Source organism: Tachypleus tridentatus, chromosome 2, assembly GCF_004210375.1.
Source record: "Tachypleus tridentatus isolate NWPU-2018 chromosome 2, ASM421037v1, whole genome shotgun sequence".
In the NCBI taxonomy this organism is placed as follows: Eukaryota; Metazoa; Arthropoda; class Merostomata; order Xiphosura; family Limulidae; genus Tachypleus; species Tachypleus tridentatus.
Window position 1 is genome coordinate 13150054 of NC_134826.1, and position 12805 is coordinate 13162858.

General features: G+C 34.8%; 1 pseudogene; it reads right to left on the bottom strand.

The window, feature by feature from the left end:
• Positions 1-1322: 1322 nt before the first annotated feature.
• LOC143238418 (acetylcholine receptor subunit alpha-like 1) overlaps positions 1323-12805 on the bottom strand; it is a 41262-nt pseudogene continuing 29779 nt past the window's right edge.

Here is a 12805-nt window from a genome sequence, read left to right on the forward strand (position 1 = left end):
CAGATATGAAACCGGAGTATAGATTGTTTGTTTTTGTGTTTTTGAATTTCGTGCAAAGCTACTCAAGGGTTATCTGTGCTAGCCGTCCCTAATTTAGCAGTGTAAGACTAGAGGGAAGGCAGCTAGTCATCACCACCCACCGCTAACTCTTGGGCTACTCTTTCACCAACGAATAGGGGGATTGACCGTAACATTATAACGTCTCCACGGCGGAGGACAAGTATGTTTGGCACGACCGAAATTCGAACCCGCGACCCTCGGATTACGAGTCGAACGTCTTTAACACGCTTGGCCATGCTGCTAGGCCCCGCGGTGTATAGAAATAAGATAAGTGCGGATCTTCGTTTGAAACTGTCAGACATTGACCTAGAAATTCGAAAGTGTTTTCCAGCAAAGCAGTATCATCCTTCACATTAAAGTAAATCGTAAGGTGTTTGAAATTGTCCATATTTAAATCTCTTGTCACTGTTTATTACTTAAAACTAGAATCAGGCTGTGAATGTTGTAAAATACGTATGTGATGCACCAGTTATACATGTCAAAAACTATTTTTAACGGTAGGTGGCTTCATAACACGGAGAAAGAAGTTGAAGGTGGCCACTGGTTGACAAAGTTAGGGAATTCCTGGTGTAGAGTTAAAACAGTCAACTAAACCCGCTGCTAACCCTTGGATTACCCTTGTTTGACTGGTCTTCGAACCAGTCTACAGCTCGGCACATTAGAGTCTGGGCAACGCCCAGCACTTCGTTTTCCGGATTGATGACTCTCATCTTCAACCATATCCATGGTAGAAGGTGCCACCCACCATAAATGAATATGAGCTTATTTTAAGTCCACATCACTGTGCGGTATCCACTAGTGACCCATCAAGGGACCAAACCTGTACTGTCATAAAGATGTTTGTTATAGATATATTATTGTAAGTCCACATCACTGTACGGTGTCCACTAGTGACCCATCAAGGGACCAAATCTGTAATGTCATAAAGATGTTTGCTATAGATATATTATTGTAAGTCTACATCACTGTACGGTGTCCACTAGTAACCCTTCAAGGCACCAAACCTGTACTGTCATAAAATGTTTGTTATAGATATATTATCGTAAGTCCACATCACTGTACGGTATCCACAAGTTATCTATCAAGGGACCAAACCTGTACTGTCATAAAAATGTTTGCTATAGATATATTATTGTAAGTCCACATCACTGTGTGGTGTCCACTAGTGACCGATGTTTATATATAATTCTTCTACTTACAACTTCCTTTCGTCTACTTTCCTTATGTGTTCAGCAATCTGGAGTATACTATATAGTGCTTGATTGATTTGTTGTCTCTGCGTTTCATATTTTCCTTCCGGTTGGGACTCCTCTTCTGGCACGGGGTTCTCGGGCAGAGTGAGGAACCTCAAGGAAGGACTCTCTCCTCACTTCCACTCCACTACAACTTCCGGAGAGGGGCTGCTCCCCTTCGGACGTAAAATGTGGTCTCTCCATGAGCAAGAGTCGTGGCATGACGTGGATGAACACTCTTCTGATCCAAGGAGACATGGTGTGAGTAGATGGTGACCTGAAGTGGACATTGAGAACCCCAACCGTCACCGTTATCGAGAGAGTTACCAGTATCATGGTGAACAGCAGGTAATTCCCTAGAAGAGGGACGGCTAGGGAAGTTGGAGGGATGATTTCGGCCAACAGCAGGAAGAACACAGTTAAGGACACGAGGATAGACACACACAAAGAAACCTTTTCTCCGCTGTCTGAGAGCAGGTAGAAACCAGGACGGTCAAGAATGATATCCCCACACAAGGGATAATCAGGTTGACAGTATAAAACAACGTTTTTCTTCGCATAGTGACGTTAAAAGTAATGTGGGGGTTGGGTTCGGGACAGCAGTCGTAAAACTCCATGTTGTACTTAGCTGGAACCAGAAGTAAGTCCCACTCGACACGTTTGTAGAATTCGGTTAAATCGGGACGTCACTGGAATCTGGTGGCTGTTTGAAATGACGAAGATCAACCTATATCAATGGAAACACGTGATAAAAATATCCAAAGTCGTTGAACATTACATAACACTGAAACACATCTGGTATTAAAAGCAGCATTAGAAGGTTATTTTAAAATATTTCTGAATCAAAGATATTCAAAACAATCCTTTATCCTTTAAGACAAAATATATTAAAAACAGTTTATTTCTTCGGTATAGATTTGTTTGTTTGTAATTTTGCACAAAGGTACTCGAGGGCTATCTGTGCTAGTCGTCCATAATTTAGTACTGTAAGACTAGAGGGAAAGCAGCTAGTCATCACCACCCACCGCCAACTCTTGGGCTACTCTTTTACCAACGAATAGTGGGATTGACCGTCACATTATAACGCCCCCACGGCTGGGAGGGCAAGTATGTTTGGCGCGACCGAAATTCGAACCCGCGACCCTCGGATTACGAGTCGAACGCCTTAACACGCTTGGCCATGCCGGGCCCCTTCGGAATAGAAGAAATTTATAAATAATCATTTAGCCATTTGGGGACAGCAATTTTTATAAATGATACCAACTATATAGAGTTCAAGTTTGTCCGTTTTAGGATATAAGCCGTTACCTCTCATCCGTCGTAGGTCCATGATCCGAACTTCATGAGACAAGACTGCTCATCGAAAGGAAAGTACTCCACGTCTATTTCACACGTGCTTTTATACATGGCTGGTGGCTTCCAAACAATCTCACCAGTGTGATAAACAGTAGCCTTGGTCATTAGGGTCACTTCGTAATTACCGTCATAACTAAAGTGATTTCATTGCAGCGTTTCAGAAACATACTTCCTAAGCCTATTTCTAAACAAAAACTTGCAATTTCTATAAACAAAATATTACTTGTTTTTTACGCCAGATGTCTTCAAAGCCGGGATATGGATCTTTTCAACTCCTCCATATTCAGCAGGGTTCCACTGGAGATTATAGTCATCCCATGTCTATAAAACACAAATAAAATATGAAAGGTAAGAAAAATGAATAACTGAGTTACACGGGAATTATGGTCACGTATGGTATGATATGAACAAGAAGAGTTGTAGTCTAATGTGGTTTGGTTTGTTTTGAATTTCATGCAAAGCTACACCAGGACTTTCTGTGTTAGCCGTCCCCGACTTAGCAGCACAAGACTGGAACTGCTCATCACCACCAACTGTCTGCTCGAGCTAGTTTTCACCAACAAATAGTTGGATTTATCATCACATTGTGACACTCTCATGGCTTAAAGCACGAGTATGTTGGTGGAACGAGAATCCGAACCTGTGACCTTCAGATTCCGAGTCGACTGCCCTAACCATTTGATCATGCCCGGTCATTTCATAAGCTAAGACAAGTGGACAGCTGGTTTGTAGTCAGACTAGAACTGACTTGCAAACTATAAACATAAGAATGAAGTTATGGTCAGTCACATTAAAACATAGGAGAAGAATTGAGTAGTTAAGTTTTGGTCAGAACGAGTCTCCTATAAATCTGGGACACAACACAATTATGGGCAGAAAGTGTTGGCAAAATACTGTTCAGATTTGTTAAATTTCTTTACATGAGGTAAAAGTACCTTCATTCATAACAATGAATGTCTTTCACTAATATTTTGAACGGTTAAAAATATTTATTTATGACAATTGTCTCTCAGTAATAATTTGAATGGTAAAAGCATTTTTATTTATAACAACGAATGTCTTTCGGTAACACTTTGAACGGTAAAAGTATCTTTACATATAAGAACGAATGTCTTTCGGTAACACTGTGAAGGGAAAAAGTATTTTTATAACAATGAATGTCTTTCAGTAATACAATTAACGGTTAAAAAACCTTTATTTATAACAATGAATGTCTTTCAGTAATACAATTAACGGTTAAAAAACCTATATTTATAACAATGAATGTCTTTCAGTAATACAATTAACGGTTAAAAACCTTTATTTATAACAATGAATGTCTTTCAGTAATACAATTAACGGTTAAAAAACCTTTATTTATAACAATGAATGTCTTTCAGTAATACAATTAACGGTTAAAAAACCTATATTTATAACAATGAATGTCTTTCAGTAATACAATTAACGGTTAAAAAACCTTTATTTATAACAATGAATGTCTTTCAGTAATACAATTAACGGTTAAAAAACCTTTATTTATAACAATGAATGTCTTTCAGTTATACAATTAACGGTTAAAAAACCTTTATTTATAACAAAATTGTCTCTCAGTAATAATTTGAATGGTAAAAGCATTTTTATTTATAACAATGAATGTCTTTATGTAACACTTTGAACGGTAAAAGTATCTTTATTTATAACAATGAATATCTTTCGCTAACACATTTTGAATGATAAAAATGCCTTCATTTATAACAATGAATGTTTTTCGGTAACACTGTGAACGGTAAAAATATCATTATTCACAAAAATGAGGGCCCGGCATGGCCAAGCGTGTTAAGGAGTGCGACTCGTAATCTGAGAGTCGCGGGTTCGCATGACGGTCGCGCCAAACATGCTCGCCCTCCCAGTTGTGGGGGCATTATAATGTGACGGTCAATCCCACTATTTCGTTGGTAAAAGAGTAGCCCAAGAGTTGGCGGTGGGTGATGATGACTAGCTGCCTCCCCTCTACTCTTACACTGCTAAATTAGGGTCGGCTAGCACAGATAGCCCTCGAGTAGCTTTGTGCGAAATTCAAAAACAAACAAAAATGAATGTCTTTCGGTAATACTTAGAACGGTAAAACTATCTTTATATATAAGAACGAATGTCTTTCGGTAACACTTTAAACGGTAAAAGTACCTTTATTTATAACAATGAATGTCTTTCAATAATATTTTAAACGGTAAAAGTAGCTATTCATTTATATTTTAGTAATGAATGTATCTTTATTTATAGCAGTAATATTTTAAACGTAAAAGTACCTTTATTCATAACAATAAATATTTTAGTAATATTTTAAACGAATGTAAAAGTATCTTTATTTATAACAATGAATATTAATTTTAGTAATATATTTATAGCAATGAATGTTTTTAAATATTTTAAACGGTAAAAGTATCTTTCTTTATAACAATGAATATTTTTAGTAATATTTTAAACGGTAAAAGTATCTTTATTTATAACAATGAATGTTTTAGTAATATTTTAAACGGTAAAAGTATCTTTATTTATAGCAATGAATGTTTTAGTAATATTTTAAACGGTAAAAGTATCTTTATTTATAGCAATGAATGTTTTCAATAATACTTTATTTATATTATTTTTGTCCTTATTAATTGCCGATTGAAATACAAAATAGATGTTAAACAAATACCGGTAGGAACTATAATCATTATAATAGTTAGTAATAGCAGGTTATTTCTGTCGGAAGAAATTTAATCGTGCTGCTAAAGAGAATGAATCACGTAATTACGTTGCAACTTTCGATATTACATTTGGATTGTTGTTATAACTCATATAAGTTTGATATCCTGTGATTAATTTACACAATAAAGATGTGTTCCGAACAGTATTTAGCCTTTAAAACGTTAAATACATACAATGTAACTCACTGTATCCTTGTCTTCAAGGTATTGTTTTCCGAACATGGTGGATTAGTTTGCTTGTGTTTTGAATTTCGCGCAAAGCTACACGAGGGCTATCTGCGCTAGTAGTCCCTAATTTAGCAGTGTAAGACTAGAGGGAAGGCACCTAGTCATCACCACTCCACCATCAACACTTTGGCTACACTTTTAGAAACGAATAGTGGGATTGATCATTACTTTTATAACGCCCCACGGCTGAAAGGGCGAGTATGTTTGATGTAAAGGGTACTGGAACCCGCGACACTCGGATTATGAGTTCAGCGCTTTAACCATGTGGTCACGTTCACTTAACCCCTTCTCCCTACAGAATACAATATATATTTCAAGAGATATAGCTTGGAATAGTGTACGTAAGGGAGAGATGACGGATTGTGAACTAGAAAATAAAACTGTCATCAAAGCTGTCTACACATCGTTGACGTGTTACAATTCATTGAGTTGAAAAAATTATTCTTGCCGTTTGACCTTAAATGACCTAATGTGTTCTTTTAACCTTTATCTTAGTGTAAATAAAATCGTTGAGTTTAGAAATAACATTATATTATTATAACATATTAGTTCACCTGTGATAAATCTTTGGACTTGCAATTTTAAAATCAGAGGCTCGAATTTCCTCGGTAGACACAGCAGATAGTCCGATGTGTCAAACCCTAACATATTAACATTAAATAACCAAGTTCGTTGTCTTGACTCTGATGTAAAAACCATTTTTTTTAAAGTGTACGAAAATCATTTTAACACCGAATTCACACCTGTGGACTGTTACTTTCTGTAACCACTAATGTCAGTTTCATAAAAATAATTAACGTGTCACCGCTAATAGTGCCAAGTTCATAAACGTAAATAATGTAATTAATATATAACCGCTAGTAATATCATCTTCAACAACGTAATTAACGTGTTCCCCGCTAATAACGTCAAGTTATATTTGGTATTAAATGCGTCTGATAAATTACACTGCACAACAATTTTTTTTTAAAGTTTTGCTTCCTGAAAAGATTTTGCTGATTGTGACAGGTACCTGGTTGGTATGCACAAATATAGTTTTGGTTTTGCTTCCTCACGTAGGAACACTGAGAAATAGACAGTTAACTGTTTGCCGGTAATAACGTATTTAATTGCGTTTATGTTTCTAATACGCTATTAAGTTCAACATAATTAAAAGTGTTTTGCTCCTGATTTTCGTTTGTATTCAATGTCCGGTGCATCACGTTGCAGTGTCCAACAGTAGTCAGCAAGCATTGACGGATTCCAGTTGCCCTGATATCGTTTTTCCTTTGTTGCAATGTCCTGGTGAAACTGAAGATTTCAATGAAAAGGTACGTGATGGACAAATATGGATGGTGATTTTCGTGATCAGCAGCCAAAAGATTTACACGGAACACCCAACAGTATTCAAGAAGCAAAAAAGGTTTGTTGTGCAGTGTTATACGGAATTAAAATTTGCTACATTTATACACATATCCGGTGAAAGAAAACAAAGGGGTTAATTAACTAGCCAATAAATAACAAAATGAAACTTAACATAGACTGTCTTCACTTGGTTTATCTCATGGTAATTATATATTGAAATTTCATGGTGAGTGTAGATACCGACATGAACAATAAGGTTAGGTTGTAAATGTCAAACAACAGCCAGCGAACAGTTCTTGTGACAATTTCATAGATACAATATCTTTCTCACATAATACACGATGGTTGTTAAATGTATTACATCATCACATATATCCCGATTAAACACCTTTACAATTAAGTAATTATCTTTTTATCCGGGAAACAACATCAGAGGAACAAACTGGGAAATTCTTAGTAAGTAATTTAACAATAAATATCAAACCTTCATGTTACCAGCTTGTTCCTTACTTTTCGCTGTTTGTGGAATTACATACAGTCATGTGAAAGTTAGGACACATACAGTCATGTGAGAAAGACACCCTATGAAAGCCTGTGTATTTTTGTAACATTTTGGATATATAGAAATTTAATCTCAATTTTAACAATATTGGGAGATTATACGAATATCACTAAACAATTAAAACAGAAGAAAAGACTTTTCAAGATCTTCTGTAAATGTAATTTTATAAAAATGCATATTCTATCTGAGGAAAAAGTTAGGACACCTTACCCCCTAATAGCTAGTGTTACCCCCTTTGGCTGAAATAACTGCAGTGAGACGCTTCTTGTAGCCATCTATCAGTCTCTGACATCGGTCTGAAGAACGTTTGCCACACTCCTCAATGCAGAATTCTTTCAGCTGTGAGATGTTTGAGGGGTTTCTTGTATTTACAGCTTGTTTCAATGTCATTTCTCTACATTACTCAAAAGTTTAACATCCTAAGAATTTGTGTTTATGTCTTGAAATAAATAAATACAGAATAATTTACGTGGACATAATTTAAAAATTAAATAATTTAGGCATGCTAGCTCATTTGATCAGCCATGTTTTAGATTCTTTATTACGAGAAACCCACTTGAAATGAATACGTATCTCAGAACAGCTGGTATGGGTATTAACATTTTTACTGATAAAGCTTTATTAGTAAATAATGTAACAGTAGATTTTTCATTATTAATTACGGTTAATAATCACAAATGTGTTTGATCCTGGTCCTGTATTGACATGACCTCCCCAGTTATCGGCGATGGTTACTTTGGACATTTCTTGTAATGCATTCTGTACACGTGACTTACTTATATGTTTGTTTATTTTGTAACGCATTGTGTACTCAGTACATTAACAAGTACACGTAACTTCTTTATATGCCTGTTTATTTTGTAATGCATTGTGTATTCAGTACATTAATGAGTACACGTGACTTACTTATATGTCTGTTTATTTTGTAATACATTAAGAATGTTTATTCTCGGAAATATTTAGAGTAACTCTGATTATATATCGTAACAATACCACCAACATTAAAATGTACTACGTATGCTTTGCCCACCACAGCTTCGAACTTCGGTTTCTAATGTTATAAGTCCGCAAACATACCACTGTGCCACTGAAAATCGATTTGTTTGTAGTGTGATATAGTTAGCTAATCTAAAGACAAAAATTAAAAGTAAACTTTTATTTCTAATTCTCAACAAATCAGGGAAATTATATACGGTGTTACGACTATCGATATATCATACTAGAAACAGTGTAACTACGATTATTTGAAGAAATATTGAACGTTATATACCAAAATATCACCTCTAAAAGACACAGCAGTACCAGGTGAGACAGCTAATACCAAATACATGTGGTGGTGTATCGTTACTACAGTTTGTATAGGTTGTAATAAATACAGATAGTAGTGTATTGTTAGTACCAGTTGTTATAGGTTGTACCAAATGCATGTAGTGGCGTGTTGTTAGCACCATTTTATACAACTAATACCACCAACATACAATTATAATGTCACGAATAATGCTGGCAGGTTGTCAACATTTATATTTGAGTTTTAATTTTTAGGTCATTCTGGACGCTTCAGTGGTGTCCTCAATCTTCAGCCCTCACCGCTTCCATGAATATAAACCGTGACTGGTCTTTGCAGCAGGATACAGGTCTCTCACTTGTACTAACCGTGACTCTCTCTTTTTAAGTGAACCCTATAACCCTTTTCAAAAGCAAGGTCCAGAGGTTTCTCTACATTGAACTAAACTGTGTGTCCGAGGGCCCCTGTTTCTTGTCCCGTTATTTTGGATACTGTGAGATCCTCACTAGCAAGATTTTACCGCGAGTGGTGTTGACAGATTTTAACTCAGGATATTAGGGTAAGACGAGGATATCTTAACACATACAGTTGTTATGGAACTGAGAATATAGAGGGTTTATCTTAACACATACAGTTGTTGTGGTACTGAGAACAAACAGGGTGTATCTTAACACATACAGTTGTTATGCTACTAAGAAAATACAAATTGTATCTTAACACATGCAGTTGTGATATAGAGAAAGTACAGAGTGTATAAGCGAACACGTAATCTATAATTTCTATCAAGTTATTTGAGACCGAAAACTAAAAACAATTCTCTTAGTTTGTTATCGTATATAATAATAACATAATATAATAATTCGTTCTGTAAAATCAACACTTCACAAACATTCAAGTCTTCAGGCCGAAGATGATGATTGATGATTTTTCCGTTTAAGTTTCTTATTTCTCTTCATCTTCTTGTAAAACACAATAAATAATATAATTGGAAAGTAACATACTTTCTTCATATGACCAGCCGGCAGACCGTTTATATTGTAGTTGAGGTTTCGGACAGCTCTCACACTTCGCTTTCACAAACTAAATGTATTAATACTGTGTGCACAAACAAGTCGTGGTTCCAGTTCCATACAAACAGTATAATATCAAAACAAGTTTTCATGTGTATGTTCCCAACGTACCAAAGAAATGTTTTTCACTTTATTTATAACTATTGTTTGTATAATATCGATAAAAATCGACTTTGAAAGAGGTACCAAGTTGTTTTCATTGAGCAATTAACACGTTTCTTTAACTTTAGATATAATGCTTTACCCTAAATTAGGTGTTGTTCTTTTGAATTAAGCACAAAGATATACAATGGGCTATCTGTGCTCTGCCCACCGCGGATATCGGTGTTTTAGCGTTGTAAGTCCGCAGACATACCACTGAGCCACTGGAGGACCACCTAAATTAATATTGAAATAAAATGAATTTGTTTTGAAGTCCATTATTTATAGTTTACCTAAAAATAACACATTTTAGAACCTTAATTTGATATTTGTAAACAATAGTATTATATTTCCAGAACCCTAACTTGGTGTTTGTAAACAATAGAGTTATATTTCCAGAACCCTAACTTGGTGTTTGTAAACAATAGTGTTATATTTCCAGAACCCTAACTTGTTGTTTGTAAACAATAGTGTTATATTTCCAGAACCCTAACTTGGTGTTTGTAAAGAATAGAGTTATATTTCCAGAACCCTAACTTGGTGTTTCTAAACAATAGTGTTATATTTCCAGAAACCTAACTTGGTGTTTTAAAAATAGTGTTATATATCCAGAACCCTAACTTGGTGTTTGTAAACAATAGAGTTATATTTCCAGAACCCTAACTTGGTGTTTGTAAAGAATAGAGTTATATTTGCAGAGCCCTAACTTGGTGTTTGTAAAGAATAGAGTTATATTTCCAAAACCCTAACTTGGTGTTTGTAAAGAATAGTGTTATATTTCCAGAACCCTAACTTGGTGTATGTAAACAATAGAGTTATATTTCCAGAACCCTAACTTGGTTTTTGTAAACAATAGAGTTATATTGTTAGAACCTTAACTGGGTGTATGTAAACAATAGAGATATATTTCCAGATCCCTAACTTGATGTATGTGAACAATAGAGTTATATTTCCAGAATCCTAACTTGGTGTATGTAAACAATAGAGTTATATTTCTAGAACACTAAATTGGTGTATGTAAACAATAGAGTTATATTTCCAGAACCCTAAATGGTGTTTGTAAGCAATAGAGTTATATTTTCAGAACCCTAACTTGGTGTATGTAAACAATAGAGTTATATTTCCAGAACCCTAACTTGGTGTATGTAAACAATAGAGTTATATTTTCAGAACCCTAACTTGGTGTATGTAAACAATAGTGTTATATTGTTAGAAGCTTAACTTGGTGTATTTAAACAACAGTGTTATATTTCCAGAACCCTAACTTGGTGTTTGTAAAGAATAGAGTTATATTTCCAGAACCCTAACTTGGTGTTTCTAAACAATAGTGTTATATTTCCAGAAACCTAACTTGTGTTTTATAGTGTTATATATCCAGAACCAACTTGGTGTTTGTAAACAATAGAGTTATATTTCCAGAACCCTAACTTGGTGTATGTAAACAATAGAGTTATATTTCCAGAACCCTAAATGGTGTTTGTAAGCAATAGAGTTATATTTTCAGAACCCTAACTTGGTGTATGTAAACAATAGAGTTATATTTCCAGAACCCTAACTTGGTGTATGTAAACAATAGAGTTATATTTTCAGAACCCTAACTTGGTGTATGTAAAATATAGTGTTATATTTCAAGAACCCTAACTTGCTCTATGTAAACAATAGAGTTATATTTTCAGAACCCTAACTTAGTGTATGTAAACAATAGAGTTATATTTCCAGAACCCTAACGTGGTGTATGTAAGCATTAGGTATATATTTCAGAACACTAACTTGGTGTATGTAAACAATAGAGTTATATTTCCAGAACCCTAACTTGGTGTTTGTAAAATAGAGTTATATTTTCAGAACCCTAACTTGGTGTAGTAAACAATATATTTCCAGAACCCTAGGTGTTTGTAACGTTATATTGAGAACGTGATGTATAAATAATTCATTTATATCTTTATATACACTGTTCTAACGCTTCAAGAAATACATTAAAATATTGTTTGCTGTATTTTCCCGCAAAGCTACGCTAAAAGTTACCCTTAACCCAACTTTTCGTATATTTGAAATGATAGACTGGAAAGAAGGAAGCCAACTAACACCGCCATCCGCAATCTCTTGTCTAACCGAGCGGTAATGTTTGACTCTTACAGTAAAATTCCGACTCAATGTGTCAAGGATGTTTTGGTGAAAACAGATAATGAATCATAAATTCTCTGATACACATTCCAACCATGATAATCACTAAGCTACATCCGAGTCAAATAAACAGTCCTAATGACAAAAGGACAAAATAGAACTCTCAGTGTGTCTGTCTGATGGTGAAGTATGTTATTCGTTCTCTTCTCGCCTCTTCATCTTTCGATAATAAATTTTATTAAAATCGGTAATATTTATATCACCAAAACAAAAACTCATTAGTATATAATATATTGTATAATCAACAATATCAAAATGTATATAAAACGATATTATTCACACACATCGTGGACTAACACTATTGTTGTGATATAAAACTGTATTAATCACACACTTCGTGTACCAACACTACTGTTGTGATATAAAATTGTATTATTCCCACACATCATGTACTAACACTATTGTTGTGATAATAAACTGTATTATTCACACACATCGTGTATAAACTCTATTGTTGTGATATAAAACTGTATTATTCACAAACATCGTGGACTAACACTATTGTTGTGATATAAAACTGTATTACTCACACACATCGTGTACTAACACTATTGTTGTGATATAAAACTGTATTATTCACACACATCGTGTACTAACACTATTGTTGTGATATA